Here is a 23,633-nt window from a genome sequence, read left to right as displayed (position 1 = left end):
ATAACGCGTGTCAGAAGAGTATGTATTACATTTGAAATAATTTATATTAACTTTGATGTTATATGCAACGAATTAACGTTTAAGAAAAAAAGAATCTTGTGAGAGACACGAGTAAAAACAAACTCTGGTATATTTAATTTATAATACAATTTTTACATCCATTAAAGCACATTTAATTGAATTTAATGAATACTATATACCATCTAATTATTAATACCGAATATATTAAAAGACATATATTCATTTGAATGAACGAGCTTAATGGTAGGCAAATTAAATTCAAAAATTTGTTATGGATAGTAAAAGCTACTCGGAATGGGGCGAATCTATGCGAGTGCTTTCTCGGAAAGTCGTTGGACTTTGAAAAGTTTTCGAAACGTACGGCCTGAAGAAGACAGGAGGCAGCAAAGCTCGCAGCTCATTTCGGACTTGGCAGACATGTCCACGGACAAGTTCGAATTAGCAAGTTCGTAAAGTTGTGGAATGTCGATTGGTGGTCGCACGAACTGCTTTCCGTTTTCCTCGGAGAGTCGAAAGAGAGAACTCGCGCGAACGACTACCAACGCTAGTAGAACTAGCAAAGCCTTTTGGCCAGCCATGAGTTCACGCTAGCCATGACGAGTACCTACTTCAAGAACCAAAACTCCATTTCGAGAGAAGGACAACGACGGAAAACGACGACGCTGAATGTTGGCTGGCGGCAGCTTGGTGAAAAATATCAACGACTTAAGCCTCCAGTAGAAATGCAGAAAACCGGAACAGAGTCACGAGTTAACTCGTAAAACTTCAAATTCTTAACTTTCTATTTTCCTCTTTTCTTTACCACTCCTTATAGAGAGTTCCAATATTTTCTTGGTGTTAGTCGCCTCGTGAAAACTAAAGCCGGCTCGTAAAAGGATAGAGATAGACAGAGTTCGTGTTTTATGACAAGAACTATTCCGTTAATGAATTCTTCATAGAAATCTCGAATAGTATCCCCCAAGTTGAAATACTCTTTTTTGATAATTACTACGCCGAATTTCATTTCATTTGATTTTACCTTTATTTTAACGTCCTTTTCTTTACACTCGGTGTGCAATTATTTTTCAAACATCTTCTTTTCCTACTTCTCACAGTTTTAAATACTTTTACATATTATAATATTTGATTGATAATATTAATTATACAATATGAAAGAGGATAATAGGATCGGAGATAATACTTTTACAAATTCGTCAACGCATTATCTATAATCATGGAAATTTTTATTCAAATCCTTTTTCCTAACAAAATTGATTACGAAAGAATACAAAAATTCAGATGAATCATTTCGAAGTAAAAGAGATGCTGATTACAATTACTTAAGTCTAATTCAATATAAATTAAAAAATAGTAGAAATCATTTTACAATTAGGTAATACCATTGATAATAACTAAAATAAAGTACATTATAAAAAAGAAAAAACAAAATAACAAAAATACACTACATCATCGTTGATTATTAATAAATCAATATCGTTTACAAGAGACCTGCCGATGAAAAAAAACGGTTTCTATATCGTCGTGAATGAAGATGAAAGAAAATTATCTAAAAGAACGTGCACAATTGTACGGATTATTTTTTCATACGCTTATTCCGAGTCTATTTCTAGAGAATTGTCAAGAAAGATATCGTATACCGGCAATACCGTATGTGCTATAATATGCATTGAACTAACCGTTGATCCCCTTAGTGCGTATGTGTGAATGCATTTCAAACATGCCTACCATCTCAGAGTGTTCAAACTCGCACATGTGACATAGTAGGATGCACCAGTTCAACTATAGACGTTATCGAATCGACATAAAGTGCTCCACCGACATTGTGATCCCCTTTCACCCGAATCTTGAGCATAATTCGACTTACAAGAGGCTTCACACTTAAGCCTGCTCGATGCAGTCCAAGCTTGTCAAGACATCTCGAGCTTCTCTTTACTCTCTCTCTCTCTCTCACACTCTCCCTTGTTCATGTTGTGGACGATTGACGATAACAATCCTTCACAGATTCGTAATCCTGCAAGATGCAAGAACTCTACAGAGACAAACGATTAAATTTCTCATTGTTAAACTCTTGTGTTTGGAGGGATAAGAATTGTCTTTTGTCCGAATGTTAATCACCGTTTAGTTTACGTTCATATATTAATACTATCTATTAGGAATACTGATAAGTATTTATGTCATAATTGAAAAATCGAAAAAGATCATTGAAAAGGTTCGAACAAAGTTCACAAGAAAAACTTGAAGAACTTCATTCGTGCTTGTACGTGTATTAGATGAATTGAAAAACGTGAAACTTGAATAAAATTCATTTTCCTATTTTGACACTTTAGATAATGAAATTTCGATATACGTTTATTCGATAGAATTATTATATATCGATCTTCCTTAGCACAAATATCATTTTCTATAATAATTAACGCATTTTTTTGTTCTCTAGCAATTAATTTCCGTTTATTTTCACTAAACATTTTGCCTCGGAGATATTTCAGGACTCACTCAGAGGAATAAAGAGCTCACGATTCTAGACATTTACTTCTTATTAAACCGTGTAAAACTAAATCTCTCCATCTTTTGATCCTAGATCTGAAGGACAATAAAATAGCTATGTAGGTGGCTCAGCTAGCTCCTCACTTCCGATTCCGACGCATCCTACGGATCTTTCTTATTCTCCCTTTTTCTTTTCTTCTTCGTACTTTTAGATATAGAACTTCGTATCGTATTTCACAGACAGTCTCCTAGGAGGTAAAAAAAAAAAAAAGAAACGTAAAGTCTTCCTATCTCTTTCCTCTTTCATCTGTCTCTTTTATTCTTTCCCCTTTTTATCTTCCTTTTTATTTTAACAAAGACTCTCTCTCTCTCTCTCTCTCTTCTCTCTTCTATTACTAGTTACAGAATATAATATCGTTCTTTTGTACCGGAAATAGGTCATTCCCTGTAACGACGAAATATATAGGAATTTCGATCGCAAATACCGTTTGAAATAGTTCACGAATATATTTGTAATTATTCAATTTATTTCAACATCGGATTGTTTAATTTCAATATAAGTTTATGTATTATAAAAAGAACTGGTGTGTTTACTTATGTACGCACGTAAGAAGTTATACTTCTTTGCCGTACCAAAACGAACATAACCTCAATAACCTCAAAAATAACTTCAAAAAATAACTTAACAGAACAAAAAATTTATTATTATTATTATTATTATCTAAAAAAGAGGAAAGAAACATATTTTCAATCGATCGATATATTATATATATTAGAAAGAATAATAAAATATCATAATATAGATATCAGTCCACAGTTAATATAAGAGAGATATATCGAATAACTTCACGCGTTAACAGCCATGGCGCGGTTACAGCATTAGTTCTCGCTTCGATCGTTTAAGTAAAGCGGCGCTGAGTACGATTAGTATTTGGATGGGTGAAAGAAGAAAAGAAGACAACTTCATGCCGTATACTTGAAATCGCTTTGCCGCGCGACGTAAATACCGACAAACTTCATGGTGTCGTTTTTACAGACGCTCGGAACAAAATCACTCCCATTACATTTTCCCAAACGCGCCAAAAGAAGTATAACTTCAATAAATGAAGTACAATGTATTATAAAATAAAGAGAACGGAACACAGACCGAATGCAAATATTCTAGTTCAATATATTCGTAAACTATCTTTAGGTAAATTTCATCGATAAAGTTTATTGAGATAGCTAATTTATTTATGATAGGTAAAATAAGACGCGTATGTTTTCGACTGGATTTTGTTCAAAAAGTCGAGAAAAAAAAACATCTATCGTTGTTCTCGTTGTCGAAATATCGAGGTAATAATTCATCTGCAAATGAAATTTTTCTCGCAGAACGTCAACGAGGTTTGTTGAATTTTCGGATTCAAAATTGACATTGAAGTTTGAAATTAGTATGCGTGGCATCTGGTCCTTCTTTTTACAAAGAATTGTAGCACCATCACGACTATATGTAAGTAATGAACGTTACAGAAAATAGGTGATATCGTTAACTTTCCGATTCGTCTCTCATATTCGCATATAAATTCTATCTTTCGTCTCTTTTTTCATGAAACTTCCGTCACACGGTAACCATAGAAACCCGATATCCCAACCTTGAATTTTAATTCAGGTCCACATAGAGAAGTTTCACTTGGAAAAGTTACATTTTCATATTTAATACGAGGAGAAACGATGAAACGTATTCGCGTATTGGATTTTTAAATGAAACAAAATCGTCTTCGATTCCCGTTTTCTTTATAAAACGTAATTGCACGTTACTCGATAAAATCATGACCGACGTTACGCTACGGACTTTGAAGAACATTTCTTTCGATCTTTACCTTCCTCTTTTTCTTTTGTCGATAAGAAAAAAAAAATAAGAGAGAGAGAGAGAGAGAGAGAGCGAGAGAAAGATAGGGAATAGAAAAAGAATAAAAAAGAAGGTAACGAAAGAATAAAAAAAGAAAGAAAGAGAAAGAGTATAAGAGTCGTTGAATTTAATCGAATTCGAGAGACGAAGAGGTGCTCATTCGTGCACCGTAAAGAACCGATATTTTTACGAGTGCGCACAACCGTAGAAGAAAATTGTAAAAAAAAAAAAAAAAGCTCACAACTATATATGAGGAATCGAGCGAGGAGAGGAAGTAAGTACGAATATCACGGCCTTGAGAACGGTTCGTAAGTGAACCTTTTCATGTTGGTGGTGTGTGTATAAGTGTATATACGTGTATATACATGTCCACATACAAATTCTTTTCTTTCCGTATCTATTCTGATAACACACGGACGTATTCTTACGAACATACGAGTATAGATCTCGCGTCACGTATGACGGTGCAATAAAACCGTTCGCTGATGCATTCTAGAACACCGTGACTGTACTGTTAAGACAGGGACTTTACTACTGCGAGAAATTTCCTACTACTTGGAAGAGAATAACAGAGAGAGTAAGAGAGAGAGAGAGAGAGGGGAAGCTTTTGAGAGGGTCGACTGGGAATCAGCAGCTTACTGTGCTTGCTTTTGGAGAATGCTACAGTTGCCTCGCTGGATCTAATCTCTGTTAGGTCGATCGCGTTAGTCCAGCCCGATTGCGAATCAAATCGAACGTGTGGGAGCTTTCGATCCCTTCAAATGGTCCAACGTTCTCTAGTCTCTGTGCCGCTGTCTACACGAAAACGAGCAGAGTATGCGCGACGGACTCAATTTAGAGTTAACGTGTATAAATGTGTGTCTGTCTCTGTGTCTGCGTGTATATGTGCGTATGTGTGCGTGTATGAAAGACCAAAAAAAAAAAAAAGATAGATAGGGATGAAGTGAAACGTTCTCTCATCCTAATTGACACCGCGAATTTCTTTCCGTTCGATCAAATCTTCCATTTCGAATCCGAACAAAACAAATAGCGAATTATTTGGGATATTGATCATACACTTCGCGACGAACTGTGCCGTTTAATCGAAATTTCGTTATTATTTGATAGACGCGTTGTTAGTTTCTTTTATTTCTTTTATTTTTTTTTTTTTTATATATATGTACTTCTTTTTTATTTTCTTCGATCTTATCCAGAAAATTGATAGGTAGGATAAGTTACAACGGTCACGTTTTGCGAGTGATTTAATGTTTTAACGTGGATTCTCTTGGTAAAGTAATCAATTATAGTTAAATTCCTGAACCGTAAGATGAACGAAAAGGAGCTGAAAAATCGAAGATAGGGGGTTGAAAATTCTTGCGTTGAACCTTTAGAAAAGTAGTTCAAAGCATATAGCAGCTTCAAAGTACTGTTCTGGTTCGTAGTACTAAGATGAGAGTATGAGGCAAACAAGAATCGAGATTCAGCGGGTACGATAAGATAAGATACTTTTCGAATTTGATTACGGAAGTCCGTTCGCAACAGTAAGATCCGATGATAGCTTTGACTATCATTACCGAAGCTAAAACCAAATTGAGACGATAAATCGTTCGTCTTCCTTCCTTCCTGTCTATCTACCTACCACGTGCAACATTCGTGATCAGAGATTCGATGAAATCGAAAAAAGGGAGATGGAATTAGAGAATGAAATGAGAAAAATAAATAAAAAAAAGAGAGAGAGAGAGAGAAATATAGGATGAGTACAAAAGTTTTTATTCATATCGATCATCTTTCCGTATTTTATTTTGATTTCGATCAAATGTTGATATGTGCGAGCATAGTTCAATATCGAGACTGTCATCTGGCTAAAAAATCATTTATTTTCATTTCAAAAAATGTGTTGTTTATTTAGTTTAGAACAAATAGAGATTGGAAATAGTTAGCCTAAGATTTTGTACTAATTTGTTGTTTTGCAAAGTATTAATTTTGGAAGATATAATTTCACTCAGTCTATTGTTGCTAAATTTGACTGCTGTCTCGGTGTTCCCATTTCCTCATTTCATCCTCCTATTGACTTCTGTCCTGGGATTTTATATCGCAGGACTTCGTATTTAGTCATTTAATCGTCGACATTTACAATTACGCGATCTTCGTTATTTTTCCTTATTCTTTATTCATATCGATACTTTGTTAAAAGAAATTCGTGTTAAATTTGAATTTCAATATAATTTCAGATTGCATTTGTACGGAATAAAATATCAACTCTATAACAAACCATGTCAATTTTCCTCGTAACGCGATCTTCAAACTAACGACGACATTATCGATCGCGCAACCCTTCTTTTTCTACCCTTTCTTTATTTCTTTATTATTATTATTTCTTTCCCATTGCATTCGGATTCTCGTCTTGAAAACGACGAAATCGCTATATCTCCATAATCGATTATACGATAATCATGAAATTCGACTAAATAAATTTCGTTTCTTATTTTCTTTCTCTTCATTTTCCATACCGTCTCATCAATTTTTCCCTAGAATCTTTTTTCGTGGAAATATAATACTTTCAAAAATGAAAAAAAAAAAACAAATTAAGTGGCGCGAGAAAAAAGCGTTTTTAATTTAAAAAAAAAAAGGATCTTATTCTCGCTTCGACGACTTGTCGAACCTATTTTAGCGTTTCGATGACGTAAACTCAATTTAAGCTGTCACATATGCCGGTTAAAAACACACTCAAGTCAAGTTTGATATCATATGGATCGCAAAAGGGGATTTACTTTGTCCACGTTTCACGCTTCGTTCTAGTGCTGCTGCTTCCATGGTTTAACTCGCAGGAATAAAGGAGAAAGAGAAGGAAAGAGAAAGAAAAGCAAAGATAAAGGGAGAAAGAGAAAGGGATAGCGCAAAATGTGGCCCCTTGTAGCCCTCTTTGGTCCTTTCATCCCTTTTGTTCGTTTACTGGCGTTCCTTCGTCCAGTATTCTCTCTCCCTTTTCTTCCTCCTCTTCTACTCCCTTTATGATTAAACTAGAAACAGTAATTAGACTCCTATTTCAAACGAGACCGGACTCCAGAATCCGTCTGTTCGCTGCCAATTCCAGTAATAACTTTCGACCTCGTATTAAGTACTTTATTTTCCATCCAAGCTTTTCCTTTGAGATGTCGTCATGGAAGGAGGAAACTAGACGTTTCTAACGTAAAAGTGTAACAGATTCGAAAGCCTTCCGTTGCCTTTCCTTTCCTTCGAAAAATCTCTATTTCAGTTTAACGGAAAGTAAAAAGGGAACAGGGGGGGAAACGAAGGGGGAGGATGGAAGGAGAACAAAAAATCGAAGATAGCTACAAAAGTATAGACTCGTTGAAAATTGGACGCCCAAGTGTCGAGGGGTAGTAAGAGGTAAGAGGATAAAGGGGTGGCACGGTGGGGTGGGAGAACGATAGTAAGGAAAGATAAAGAAGACAAGAAAAAAAATAGAAAGAAGAAGTGATTCGCTCGGGTTACAAAGTAACGTTGGGGAAAAAAAGAAGGGATATACCCATCCCGTGTGTCGACGTTTACACTGATGTTCTAGCATGACGTTTGCACGTGCTTGCTTGCTTGCTTGCTACAGTGTAGTAAGAGTATGGAGAAAAAGAAAGTAGAAAAAAAGGGGTAGAAATGCAAACGTTATCTCTAAATCCTAGGAACAGCAGACCGTGGATGAAAAGATCGAAAAGAATTACGAGCGTGACGCTAAAAAATCTGCGATTGTTACTGCAACTGTATAAACTCTGCGCTGCAACTGTTTGCTATCTATCCCCCTGCTTGCTGGAATGTAAATTCACCGATACGAATTTATTTATTTCTATCGTAAAATAAAGTAAGTATGCATCGAGTGAACTCTCTGTCGAATTTAATAAAATAAAGGATCACGAGTTTTTAGGGTAATGGCCGAGGTTAGGAAACTTTTCTAAATTTAAAGTAGAATTTCTTTGCTATGTTGGGCTTAGTTCTTTACGCCTCCTTCTACTTTTCTTACAATTTTCTTCTTTTCTTCTTTTTTTTTTCTTTATTCTTACGAGAAGAGTAAAAGAGAAGGTTGAAAAGAAAAGAAAGAAAAAAAAAGTTAACACTTCTACCGAATTGTCTTTTCCTCTTTTTCTTTCGTGCATGGCTTACTCGTGAACACGATAAAGCGAATTAAGTTTAACTTGAATTTTAAATGGAAATTGTGTCGCGTAACCTTTAGCGCGTGACGGTTAATTCGCGATAAGGATGCCGACGAGAAGGCAAGTAGGTTCTTTAGTAGTCGTGTGAGCTTGAGTTCCTCTAAACCGTAGACAATGAAGATGAATACGGACCATGAATTATGAAAAAATTCAATTATATATGTTCATATACACACGATGATGATGATGATGATGATGATGATGATAATGGTACAAAATATTCCTTTCCTTAGCTTTACGTTAAATTCGTATGAAGGAAATAAATAAACTGTAATTTTTAATTTATATTTAAACGTTTTTTTTTAAATATATTAGAGTATCCGAAAAATAAGAAGAAGAAAAAAATACCGATGGGAATGGTTTCATTGATGATAACTTTTTGTTCTATGGTGCGATGCAATATGATTTAACAGTAATATAATAGAAAAAAAATAAGAAAAAATAAGAATAAAAATTTATCGACATATTCTATGAAATTTATATTGGTTTTTTATATGAAAAAAATAAACGAGATCATTTTTCTTTACGATTGCTTTTTAATCTGATATTTGATTAGATGAAAACATTAAAAAGATAAAGTCGTTATTGTTCCGAGATATAAACAAGAGATAATTAGATGACTTTGATAGTTTTGAATTCAGTCTTCCTTCGCGTTTCGACGTATAAACATCGGTGAATGTAACAAATGAGTAAAAAATTTCATATAAATTTATTTAAATTTTTATTTCCAGATGCTGGAACCTCTTCGAATAATAAAACCTGGACACACAATATTACTTTCGAGTATTCACATAAATATTTATTAAAATAATCATTCATTTGTTATCAATTAATCTATATTACGCTTATAATGAACAAATTCGTATCATTGCTTTTAATATAATAGGAATATCTTGCAATAACATTGAAAGCTTGCATTAATATTTTCACTTATTTTTATTTTTTTTAATTTATGTGTCGAACATATTGAATACTAATTAATAAATTAAAATCAATCACGGCTTAAAATGATATATAACGCGATAAAGTGTGCGAATTTATTGGATCAAGAAAGAGCCTTCTTCTTATTTTATTTTCGCATTTATATTTATTTACACATTATATATTTCAATAGAGTTTTCAATATGTTTGTTTTTTAGCGAAAATATTAAAGAATTTATTTATGTTAATTATACGAATTGACGAAAATAATTTGCGATATAATAAATATACTTTATACCCGTTATTTATCATTATAATAATTTCGAATATCATTGTGCGTGATATTAGAAGTACAAAAGAGAATGCTTTAAAAAATATGAAAAAGTGCAATGAATTCCAATTCCAATTCCAATTCCAATTTTCCATTCCAATATCATTTCATTTTCCAATATCGTATCACAAATTCCAATTTGATTGTACATAGATTAAAAATAATTCTTAAATGTAATTGCAAGTTATGGCTTTGTCAGGTATTTAAAAATAACATTTACAGGAATATAGATTTATTCGCTATAATAATAAGAGTATATATATATAACTATTTATATATAAAACAATAACCAACATGACGGTGAACAAGAAATGTTTAAAAATTCAATTATTTCGATAAATGCTTCAAATTATTTCAATAATAAAAACTAATTGCTATTTATAATTTTGTTTAAATGTCATAAATTTTTCTTATCATATTTATATATACTTATATATTTGTATAATTATAATATCAAAATATTGTTATCGTTAACATATAAGATATCAAAAGCAAAACTACTTCCAACTCATATCATATTATTATATTAACAGATAACCATAGAAAATCATATTTTTAAATAACATTGATATATTAACAGGTACCATGGACGAGTTTAACATTGTTAGAATTTCATTTACATTTTACTCTTTGTTACAAATTCAGATTAGTTACAATGCATATTAGTAATAAGACATTATTTTAAATAATTAACAAATTTCATTCTATAGTTGGATCCTTTTGAAGTTTGTCAGGCAAATTAAGTCATTTTTAGTAAAATTAAATTGATTTTATTATTAAATAATAATAACAATAATAATAATAATGGTAAAGTCATCGTTGCCTCGCGTGAATCTCTGAAAAAAGCAACCTCCACTTGACGAGTATATTACTTTCAATTGAATGTATATCAATTAACAATTATATGATAGAAATCTTATCGCAAATAATATCGAGCTAATATCTACTTAACTAAACTTTAATTACACATGCATGAGTTTAATTAGAAATAGAGAGAAAACCATATAAAGTTTACTAAAATGAAATAGAAATATGATATCTTTCTATAAAATACGTTAATCATCTATATCTCAACTTATTTGCCATGGTACAATAAAATAATTGATAAAATTGTCGAACTTGAAATCTAACGGAAAAGTTAATTTTTTCGAAATATCTTTTTTGCTTTATCACCTCACTTAAAAAGGTTTATCGTAAATGGACTTTAACGTGGTCTTTTGTAGTCCGAGGTAGAAGACATCTGATGGTGTAGTTCCAAAAATGCGAATAGAGTTGTGGTGAGTGAAGGTAACGTAGAGGAAAAGAAGATAGAGAAATAGAATAGGGGAAGGAGGGGGAGGAGGGGAGGTGGGAAGGGAAAAGGAGAGGGTAAAGGAAGAGTGTATGTATGTTGACTGCAGAAGCAAGCACGCACAAACAAACAAACAAATACACACATACAACACATATACAACACATATACAACATATACAACACATATACAACACATATACAACACATATACACGTAGGAACCAAGGCAAAAGCAGTTAGAACGATTCGAGGACCCAACGTGCACGAGACAGCGGAAACACTCGAGAAAATCCCTCGTTCCTCCCGACCAGCAATCGATTGCCGAAGAAAAGCATTCCCAGCAACATTGACCGTCGGCAAACAAACGCGGAAATTCGAGGATCTCTTTTCAAAGCATAGGCATCCTTCTTCTCTTCTTCCCTCATCCTCGCACGTTCTTCTCCTTTCCGAACTAAATCGAAATTTCGTACTCTGTCTTTTGTTCTATTCGAATTTTGATCGGACAGTGTCAAATAATACAAAATTGCGCGTCGATTATTTTACTTTCAAATATTACAATAACATTGTTTGTGATTGATTATCTAATCAAAATCTCTCGAATTGAAAAATGTTTTCGATAAAATGTACTTTAGAACGACGAAGTGAAATTATAAAAGAAAGTTTACAATAAAAACGCAAGTATGTTATTATGGGACTAGCATTTTTTGTATGAAATTTAGTTTTGTTTTTAATTGTATTAATTAATGAAGAGCGCTCTTCAGATTTAACGATGTCGTGTATAAAATTATATTGGTCTTTTTTTTTTTTTTTAAATGACCTACATTTATTGGTGATTGCTCTTTTTTACCATATAAATTGTTTCCAAATATAAAGCCTTTATTATATATTTGACACATACTTTTTTCTATTTTTATTTTATATTTATAATTTAAATCATAACGTTTAAAATGTGCCAATATATTTTTATTCATTTAACGGTAAATTGATTTTCATAAGAAAAAAACATTAATATACTTATAATTTTTGTATTTTATATTTTATTTTGTTAATTAGATTTTCTAATTATTATTGTATTTGTATTTTAATTATACTTTGTATTTGTATTTAATTATATTGTTTTTGTATTATTGTATTGTATTATTGTATTTTTATTTATTATATATAAATACATATAATAATAGAAAAATAATTCTAAATTTTTCTCAATTATCGTGAATGCAATAAAAACGAATTATCCTGTTTTCTTTTTTTTTCTACAAAAAGCAATCACTTATCTTATAAAATAGTTTTCAAAGAGAAGAGCAAATATGGTGGTAGCAACATTGACCGTTGTCAAACAAGCTTGAGGAACTTCTAAGACCGAAGGTAACAACTTAGTATCCACTTCTGCGTTTAAACACATTAAATAGACATTGTGTGTTGGGTTACATAAACTAAGGAAAACCTTGGAAATCGTTAATACCTCTCGTCTATTAGTATCTCTTCTCTCATTGCAAACGAGAATATCATAATCCAACTGGTAATTTTACTCGCAAAACTCACTTTTTCACGTGAACAGAAAAAATAGAAACAATATACACGTAATATAACATAAATAAACCTGGAATAGTATAGTTAATTATAAACGATATATAAATGGCTCTTATTTGTCTCATCTATTCATATTTACTTCAATCTTTTTACCATTACGAATATTGAACGTATATGTATTTGTGCATTCGTTAATAGTTTTTTCCAAATAGATTTATATCATATTTAGAGCGATCGATTGCAATACAATATTAGTGATAACTTAGACGAATTTTGCGAAAATCAAAATTTCAATAAGAAAACACTTTTCATTAGATATCTTATTCTTCTGTATGAAAGTTTGATATGTAATCAATTTCGTATACGTAGATTGGCATAATATGTTAGTAATATTTTCCTAAAAATAAATCATGATTTATTTTATTGTTACTTTTTTTATTTGATCGAAGAATTCATGAGAAAAATATAATAAACATTAATTATTGTATTTAAAAAACAATATATATAATCCAAAAATCAGTATTTTCATAGAAGAAAATATTTCAAGAGATTTGTGATATAATAATTTATCTCTAGATCGTATTATGTTAAACATGCGTGTATTTAAAATAAAATAATTTGTAAATCGAATATAAATCTTTGATTGGTTCTTAGGATTTTCATGTAATTGGAAAATACAAAAGTGATACGACCCGCGAACATGCTCTTAGTCGGTACTGAAAATGAATGTTCAAACTGTTTTCACATTGTCGGACGCGGAGGTACTCGCTCGCGAGTACTTGCGATGGTAATCAACTAGAAGCTACTGGCTGAAGCCCCTTTCAGATTGCCCTCGTTCAATTAGCATACATACGATAGCTACGGTGGCTTTTACTCGGCTACTCAACCCAGTTTCCGCTAAAACAGAAATATCAGGGCTGGTTAATTAATTCGAAGAATAATATCGGGGAAGTATAAAAGTTTGCTTAAGACGTTTCAATTTTCAAATATTCTCATTAGAAGAAAGGCAGGAGGAAAAGCAAGGAGACGAATAAAAGAGAAGAAAGATGCAAAGGAAAAGAAAGTAGAAGAGGAGATGGGAGAGATGGGAAGAAAGAAAGGAAGGAAGGAAAGAAGAAGGTGGCCAAAAAGAAAAATAAGTACAATTTATTCTGTCGGCCCGTCCCTTTTAAATGCAAAGTAATCTGTGCCAAGTACCATCTAATTAGACATGTTGCAAAAATGAAGTGGATTAAAGTCTGCCTGCCTCCTCCTCTGCTAGTCTAACGAGAATTGCTAAAAGAGAATTCTTCGAGCGTAGAAAAATTATTACGCTTTTAAATAAACTTACGTACGAGAATACCTAACGGGTTTATTGTTATACACATGAAACTAGCAGCTAGGAGTTTCCATTCTATATTAAAACACGTTCCGATATACAAAAACGCAAGAGTTGTTCAAATACTGATTGGAGAATATCGAGTTAACGCGGATATCATTTTACGTATGCATAAAATATTATTCGCCAAATATTTTTCTATATTCAAATTCTCTTTCGCGTTAACGAGAACGAATGTTCATCCTAGACAAAATCACGCGTATTTCCAATGAACGCTTCTCGAACAATTAAATATTTTTAATGAACACAAACAATAATAGTTAAATTATTGTTATCCTTGATGAGATATTATTATTATTATTATTATTACATTGATTTACAAATGTAATCAAAGCAAATAACGTGATTTTCCTTAAAAGACGTTACAAAAAAAAATATTTCTTATTATCGCATTAGCCCATAGTACTCGAAAAGAAAACTCGTAGTAGTATCTTTGAAATTCATAGGATTCGAAGATACGGTTAGAAAAGTATAGTATACTTCGTAGGAAATACTTTTCAATGGAAGTACGTCTCGCTTTTCGTAACTCGAAAATGTTTCATGAAAATGAGCGTGCTACAGCATATTCGCATAGTCCGCATTGAGCCACTTTGTATCTCGACTTTGGCACTAACGAAGGGATACACGATTTGAACTAGCAATTCCAAAGGCGAATGCCGAAAGGCACTACCAAATTACGGAGAAGCAAAATGTATTCACCTTTTCACCCGTCAAATTCTGCATGCACGTCAAACGAATGAGTCTAGAGAGAGAGAAAGAGAGAGAGAGATAAAGAGAAAGAGAGACAGAGAGAGAGAGTGAGAGTGAAAAAGATAGAAAATATTTAATTAAATACATTGTAAACGTTCAAAGGAATAAAACTATAATTAACGAATATAAAACAAAGGACCAAACTCGATTTTAAGATTTTTGAATAAACAATGTAACATTTGCTAAATATACGAACGTAGGCGTGCTACTCGGAAGATTCAACGAGGCCACAGAATCAACAGAACCAATACTATTTCCGGAGATAACGAGCGAATTCGCGTTTTCTAAACTTTCATGTCCACTTGCCGCTTGAGCACGTTCTACTAAGTACGATAGAAAGAAAAGTACCTACCTGAAAGTTCGAACAAACCATTCGTTTGGACGAACATTATAAAATCGTCTTCTTGTACTTTCATTTCATGTAACTTTCTTCTCTTTTTCCTCTCTTCTTCTTCTTCTTCTTCTTCTTCTTAAATTTTACCTGACTTTTAGAAATTGACACCGACAAAAACTTTTCTGTCAGCTTATAATTACTCGTATTTTCTTTTTTCATTTATTATTATTCGCTTTACTTACCAATGCCAATATTTGAAAAATCCCAAGATAAAATAATACTTAGAATATGAGAGCTAATTGCGAGTATATATATCGTTAGATCTAACATCGTTAACATCTAAAAAAAAATCGCACAATGTAAAATTTATACGTGGAATAACTAAATGATATATAACTTATATTTTGCATCAATGAAATCATCAATTTTCGGGGTCCGAATAAATAACTAATTTAATAAAATAAGTGAAACGCGTGTAAAAATGTATGTTCCAATAATTATGAAAGTGGACGAAGCTAAAAAATGGTAAAAGTGAATGGTATAATTTATTTTATGGTACAATTATTCGTATTACAAAATTAATCGTAAAATAAAATTATTTCTCCTCTTCTTTTTTTTCTTTTTTTTAAATCTACGAATGTACGACTTCAAAGTAACACGAAATTATGAAAGATTAAAATTGTTAGATTTTGGCAATTATTATATTACTTGCCCTTTGTTTATAAATATTCTTTTCCACGACCCACAAAAACGAAATCGAAAATGAAAAAAAAGTTGAAAGTTCAAACGAATAGATTTCTTTGAAAGTCATTCGCTGAAAACGTAATCATTCGTATACGTAGTACCTTTCTTTCTATATATATATATGTATATGTATATATAGATTTGTAACTACTACTTTTCACCAAAATCCGTACGCGTTTGCCTTGCTCGATTAAAGTTTAGCGCCACGAGTTTCGCCTTCCAGTTCGTACAGTCGTATATTTCATAACTCGCTACCCGCAATTTCGCTCCGTGTTCCGACTCAATTTCCGTTTCCCGATGTACGCCGATGGGACGACATATTTTCGTGCTGGCCAGATCGAAAATTTTCTCCAAATAAATTTCAAATGAGGGATAGAAATTAATGAACTGTAAATCGCCAGTTAGATCGACACTATGATTATTCGCGAAAGAATATTCAATTAAATAAACCATCTAACTACGGGCATATAAACCCATGGGAAATATCATGAAAGAATAAAAGAAAGAAAGAAAGAAAAAGAAATGTTTGAAAATTCATTGGTCAGATTTATAAGATCGAAATTCAAAAGTAGACAAATAGAAAAACGAGTTTTCAATGTAAAAATATGGAATCGTAAGATTTGTACAAACGAATCACGAATGTCGTGGATGAAACGGAACGGTGAGGAGGAGGAAGAAAAGAAGGGAAGGGGGTGGGGGGAAGTAGTAGGAGGAGGATGGATAAAAGAGGTGGAGGAGAGGGACGAGAAGAAAAAGAAGAAAGAAACAACGAGGGCGATGGAAGTTCCGAAATTTTCTGATCGGTCAATAACGATTCTAGCGGAAATATAAATGGCTTCGTGAGTAGTCAATTCAGAAGGGGTACGGGTGGGGTGGGGGTGGGGGGTTGAGGAAAAAGAGAGTGGGGGGAAAGAGTTGGCTTTGCCTTTTAATCTTGTAGCTTTGCCTCTTTTAATCTCGTTCTATCGATTCGGCCCCATTCCCCTTCTCCACTTCGTAGCTATCATCTAGCCAGTGCAATTTCTCCTTTCGTTCGTTCGTCTGTCCGTCCGTCCACCTGTTCTCTTGTTCGTTCGTTCATCCGTTCGTTCGTTCGTTCGTTCGTTCGTTCGTTCGTTCATTTGTCCAACCGTACATCGAATGACCAAGCCGGACATCCGGTTCGGAGGATGCGCTCGTCTAGGAATTCGAGTGAACGAGAAAACGTGCATACTGCGTGCGCGTGAAAGAGAGAAAGAGAGAGTGAGAGAGGGAGAGAGAGGGAGGGACGTACTAGGATAAACACAGAGACGTATGGTCCACGAAATAAGCCAGTACCATCGACGAATTTTCGAAGTATTGGTAAGCTTGACGATTCAAACGCCGTTTTTTCACTCGATATCTCACCTTTTGCCATGAGGCATTTCTTTTTTCTTTTTCTTTTTTTTTATTGTTTTCTTTTTTTAAATAAAGAAAATAGACGAATACACTCATTTGTCAAATCGATTAAATCAAAATAAAAAGAGTAGAGACGATTGATAAAAAATAATATACATTTATAATTACAGTATAATTTATTATTGATAGACAATAAAAATTATTGTCATTTATTAACTTTAAGCTTAATTATTAGATCTAAAAAAAAATGAGTATTTATCAAATGGTCGTATAACCAAATTTATAAATGACACGTATATTACATACGAGTATATATTATATATATAAAAAAAAATACTTATGACATATATATTATGTAAAACTACTTGGAGAAAAACGTGAACTATATCAGTAATTTTTTTAAGCAATCCATGATAGCAATGCGTTAATAGTAAATCAAAAATACAACAAAACGAGTTCTCGTGAATTTGTAGGAAAGGTAATTTTTAGAAACTATCCATCATAACCTGAAAGATACTTCAAATTCAGCAACCAACGTAAATATCCATATTTATGTGAGCTACTTTATCCTAGGTAATTGTAAACGTTGTTTTCTTCCGTATTCGTATTCCGTACTTTTGGTTTGGTTTGTTTACGTTCGACAAATGAATATTGGCTCTCGCACATATTAACAAGAAAGAACGTTCAGTGACGAACTCTGCTCTGCAACTACCCATTGAACCTGAATAATTCATTCGCCGACGTAAGATAAACGTGAATTTATTTTCCACGAAATCCTGGGACCAACTCTCCTTCGATATTATACTTGTAAAGTCATTCAACTTACGAATCTGACGTGTTAATATAAATATACTTTGACTTTTTTTTTTCTTAAATATTTAAATCAATTTCTCCTCGTATATATATATATAATATAATAATAAAAATATTAACAATTTATATAGAATTGATTCAAAACATTTCGTATAAGCTTGAAGATATTTCATAATCGTAATATCATCATGAATTTTGTTTCCAATCGAGATTTGTAAAAAACAATTGACGATTACCGCGAGGACGGGTTAGTAGTACGGTTAAATCTTTTCAAATCGCAAAAAATAGAGAAAAAAAAAGAAAAAAAAAAGAAAAAAAGAAAAGAAAAAAACCAATTTAATACAGGAAGAAAGCGGAGATCATTTTCTCGCGAAACGAGCCGACGATTTTCAACGTTGAAATCTCGAGACGCAAGTATAACAGTCGGGCGGAACGCATAAATCAGCTGCACGCGAACTGCTCGAGCTGGTAGAAGTGCCGAGGCCAGCCGAGCGGAGCCTTCAATAAAATGCAAAGACGGAAAGATAAAGTTAAAGATAAGCCGGTCCCAGACCCGCACAGAGAGTACTTGGACGCTGAGTCCAGCGACGAGGAGAGAGGCAGTAAGATTTACGAGAAAAATATTAAAGGCTCTAAGTTCGTTCGCAACCTTTCCTCTCTTCCTTCTTACCATGAAATTTTTCTTTTACCTATCTATCTCTCTTTCTTTCTCTCTCTCTCTCTCTCTTTCTTGAATTCTCTTTCACATTTTTTATCCACTCAAGATTCACTTCTTCCGACGAATTCATCGTAATTTTCATTTTCAGAATATGCGTAAATAACGAATATCTTTTTTTATTCTCTCGCGTCCCTTTTTCTCCTTCGAGAATAATCATTTAATCAGATCACTATAAGTATCTATATAGATTCCTGTCGATGATATTCGATAACAGAATTCTGTATCTTTCGTGAACTCTCTCATTTAATTCGCGATAATTCATGAATCACTATCAACGAGATCACTTTAGTCAAGATAGGTGCGCGAGATGACCTGCGTAAAAGCCATCTCTCAAACAGTTTCGAGTCTTTCCGAGTTAAATCTCGGACGATTAAATTACAATTGACGTTAAAACGAAAGTATGGCTTTGAATTATGCAATGTCACGACTAACGCGACCGCTTCTCCTCGATTAATCGACTCGGTCTCCCTTAGCAGTAGCAACACCATCACCACCACCACTACCACCACCACCCACATCACCACCTCTTCTACTTACACCTCCTCCTACGAGTTTTCCCTCTTCCTCCAGGGGACGAGTTTCTAATTTGTCTCTTAGATTATGGTAATTTCTTCCTCATACCAAACCACTTTCCTCCCTAGAGGGGGACGGAGGGTGGGAGGGATAGAAACGAAGTAGAGGAATCCACTTGCCCGTTGGAAAATGAACCTAATTCGTCCACGCGCGAGTTCTCCCAGTACTTGCACCGCTTCCAAAGTAGATAAACTAGATAAAGCGGTAACCTATATATGTATGTACTACGTGACCGCGAACCATGTTACGCCAAATGCACCCAACCTGTGAAAACCTAGCGAATTCCGAATACTGAAACTGTCCGCGATTAAAGTCTCATGGTTAATCTTACACGTTGATCTTACAAAAGTAATTCGCATTTCTATCGATTAATTATTACAACTTTTTAACGTAGGATCTTTTCGAGAATCGATTAGGAATTTCCTTTCGAGATAATCTTTAAATCCCGTTGTACTCGTTTCTTTATTTTTTACTTTCCGGACGAATAGTAAAGTGAATTTAGATTTTGTATTATTTGACGTTAACAAATCGTAGAGACAATTTTACGTACTGCTTAATCTTTTCTCATCCCACTTTTCTCTTGCAGTGAAACAATAGTTTCAAATGTTGTTTTATGCAAAACGCATTAGTACCGGTGGTTGTCGTACAGTACTTTTCATTTGTATTTCATTTACCGCGGCCCTGAGTTTGCAGCAAATCGATCGGTCTTTAAAGTGCTAATACTCTGTACACGTGCATACAAATAAATGTTCCTTTTCTTTCTTTTTCTTCTTTTTTATTTTTACTGTATACGTAATATTAATTTCGCTTTCTAAGCAAATACTTTGAACAACTAATGTAAATTGTCTAAGCTTTAAAGACAAATTTCCCTACGAGTTTTAATTTAATTAGAAACAGATAATCTCGTTCCTGTATAGGTATATATAACGAATTGTATATACTCTTACCAAAAACATATATATATACGAAATTTTATTTATTTTGCCCTTTTTATTTTTTTATTATATTGAAAAATCAAAATAAATTGAAAACGTCAGTTAAAATTAAATGTCAGTAAACGTGACATTTCGCATCAAAATCCTTACATCACTTCAAACCTAAAATTAAAAATGACGACACATTTTGTCAACACAGTTTAAATTCAATTCAACTAAGTTTTATTTTGTATATGTTTCAACGTGAAACAATAAAAAAAAGGGATGATTTCCAAAGATGTTTACGATGATACAAGCAAGGGGGAGGAAAATAGGGTTGGGTGATGATAATAATAATTACGAACGATCCGTCGACAGCTACAAGTCAAACTCACAACATCAGTTACCCAGACACGTTAACCGATGCATGAGCGTTTAACCACGACCACATAACACGAAGGTAAATGCTAGTAGCCCGGTGTGCCTGTTAAATTTTCGAACGTTTTGCGGAAATGTCATACGATCGAGCCCGACCCGTTATCCGCTGTAATCAGGGCGCGTTCAAGTTTATCTCATGGTATGACACTGTACTTTCATGCACAGCCTGTTACATACCGTACACAGGGAAAATCTGTCGTTGCTTTCCAGAAAATTCAACAATCTCGTCGATAAAAATCAAAGGAACGAATTTCGAAATAAAAGTTTCAACCTTTTTCGCTATTTCATCGAACCCATTGTCCCATTCTCGCCTATTTTCTCAATGCGTTCGTACGTACTCGAATCAACATCGAATGCAGAAGGAGAGAATTCGTTTTTCCAATAAATTTCCAGATTTATTAAAGTACTTAACAGAAGAGTCTCACGGTTAAAAGGATTATTTTGGTATTAAAGTTTACCCCAAAGAAAGAATTTATTCTTTTTTTATTTTTTTTTTATTTCCAATTTAATTGAAATTTAATATCTATTAAATATTATTATCATTGTTATTATTATTTTTTTTCCAATTTACAATTAGTTCTATATATATTATTTTATATATCTTCGAAGAAAGACATAATACATACGCTCTAATCAATTTTCTTTCACGATTAAATATAAACGTAAGCGGGGATGGCCTCGTTGAAACAAGGAAAAAGTGTAAACTTTTTCTTTTTTCAAGACCGTATATATATACAGTTAATACTTACCTACTTTAATACGAACAACTCGTTCTGTTGAAACGATAAAAAACAAGTAGTTTTTCAATACACGCTAAATAAAGGTATTACTGACCTAAATAAATTCTTAGAATTTGAGTGAACACGCGTCAATGTTAGATAATATGACACATTTCGCATAAAAGTATATCATTGACCTATATATACATATATATTTTTTAATTCTACTCATTTAATCGATAATAAACACGTGTGTTTATGATACGCGTATATATCTAACATATAAAGATATCATCGACCTAAATAAATTCTCAAAACTCGGCACGACGAGTCAATAAATAAACAGATGTTTTCTCGATACTTTCATAGCATAAGAATATACTCCGACCTACATAAATTTTTCAGAATTTCGACTAGACGTTTAATGAATTTGGAATAGGTCGTAAGTCGAAGTATCCGATCGTTGATCTTCCATAAGGTGTACAGAAGTCAATTTTATATCAAAGTAATCATAGTAAAACGTAAAGAATGTCTTTTAAAATTTGTAAACCCTTGCACGTGAGACATTTGTTCGATAAAAATATTGTCGTCGCCAAAGTGGTGTCACTGGACGATGGCATATTGTTTAACATTTATACGTGCATATGTGTGTAGGATTTTAAACGAATAAACACGGATAATAAAAAAATTATTTTTTTTTTTTATTATTATATATTAAAATAAAATTATATATAAAAATTATTTTATTATTATTTATATATTAATATATCGTCTACATACGGATTAATCAGCAACTTCAAATTTCTCTAATTGTAAATAAACGATAAAAATTACAATAAACAAATGTTTCTTTTTCCAGAAGAAAAAATTGGAAAAATAGAAACAACCAATACCATAGGCTGAATTCAATAGTTATCGAAATGAAAAAAAAAATAATAATAATTCTTTATCTTTCATACACACATTTTATCGGAAAATGAGAATCCCTCGATCCTCTGAGGTCAAATATAAGAGACATTGATAAGTCTTCTAACGGATAGAAGAAGATGTCGCTAGAATTCGCATAATGTGTTCTCTATCATAGTAAGAGATAAATTACGGCAACGTATCCTAGAACTGCTCTCTCGTCTCGATTCTACGTCGACCGACGTGTTTCCTTTTCCGTCGATTTAGTAGCTCTTCGCGATTTATCGTTCCTATTAAATCGGCTAAGGGTAAAGTCGTGATAAGTTAGAGTGGAAGGAAGAAAGAGAGAAAGAGAGAAAGAGAGAAAGAGAGAAAGAGACTTGGACGTCAGGTGAAAGACAAGAAAGAAGAAGAGTGAGTTGGAAAGGGATAGAAAATAAAAAAGTATGAGAAAGAGAAAGAAAGAGAGAATGATATCGGTATCGAGAAAAGAAAAAGAAGGAAAGAAAGAAAGGAGGAGAGAAAGAGAGAGAATGATATCGGTATCGAGAAAAGAAAAAGAATGAAAGAAAGAAAGAAAGAAAGAAAGAAAGAGAGATTCGTAGAACGAATGCCTTCGATTTAACTCTCCTCTTCGATTTAGGAGGACCCATCGCAGCAGGCGCCTTTCCAATCGACGACTAACGAACGATCCGTGCGTTCGTAGAATTTGTTTCCCTTCTCCACCGAAGCTGTCCTTTTTATTTACGAAACCCTTACCCTTCCGTCTTTTTCTCTCTTTACAAAGAATCTCCCCGCGTCTTTGCTAGTCAGCCATCTAGCTAGCTAGCTAGCTAGCTAGCTAGTCAGCGAACAGCAGAGCAGAATCTTTAAATTTCTCAATTAAACTTCCCGACGATTTTATGACCTCCGTTTCTCGTGATTTAGGATCTAGATGAATTGAAAGTTAAATTAATTGCAGAAGGAGACGAAGGAAAGGAGGTCGAGGAAGAATTAAGAGCGGACTATACGAGGGAGGAATTGAATGAATTGGTGAGTGCCTTATACTACTTTGAGAAAAGGAATTGAGAAAGATGAAAAAGAAAAGGGACGTGTCTTTCCGCGTTACAAACGAGTAAGAATATAGAAAAATCTCAACGTCGAGGGGAGAAGATAACTCGCGTCGAATAAAATCATTAAGGGCTAGATCACTCGTATAAAGAGACAGTTAAAAACTTTTCTTCCAATTTCTTATTAGAAAGTAACCGATCTTAACGATCTTTCAATATCGTTTTAATTGCGTTTTCATTAAACACGTTCGCTCGTTCGTTCCTCTTTTTTA

This window comes from Polistes fuscatus, unplaced genomic scaffold (assembly GCF_010416935.1).
Source record: "Polistes fuscatus isolate 324 unplaced genomic scaffold, CU_Pfus_HIC Scaffold15, whole genome shotgun sequence".
Lineage (NCBI taxonomy): Eukaryota > Metazoa > Arthropoda > Insecta > Hymenoptera > Vespidae > Polistes > Polistes fuscatus.
This window is presented reverse-complemented; position numbering follows the sequence as displayed.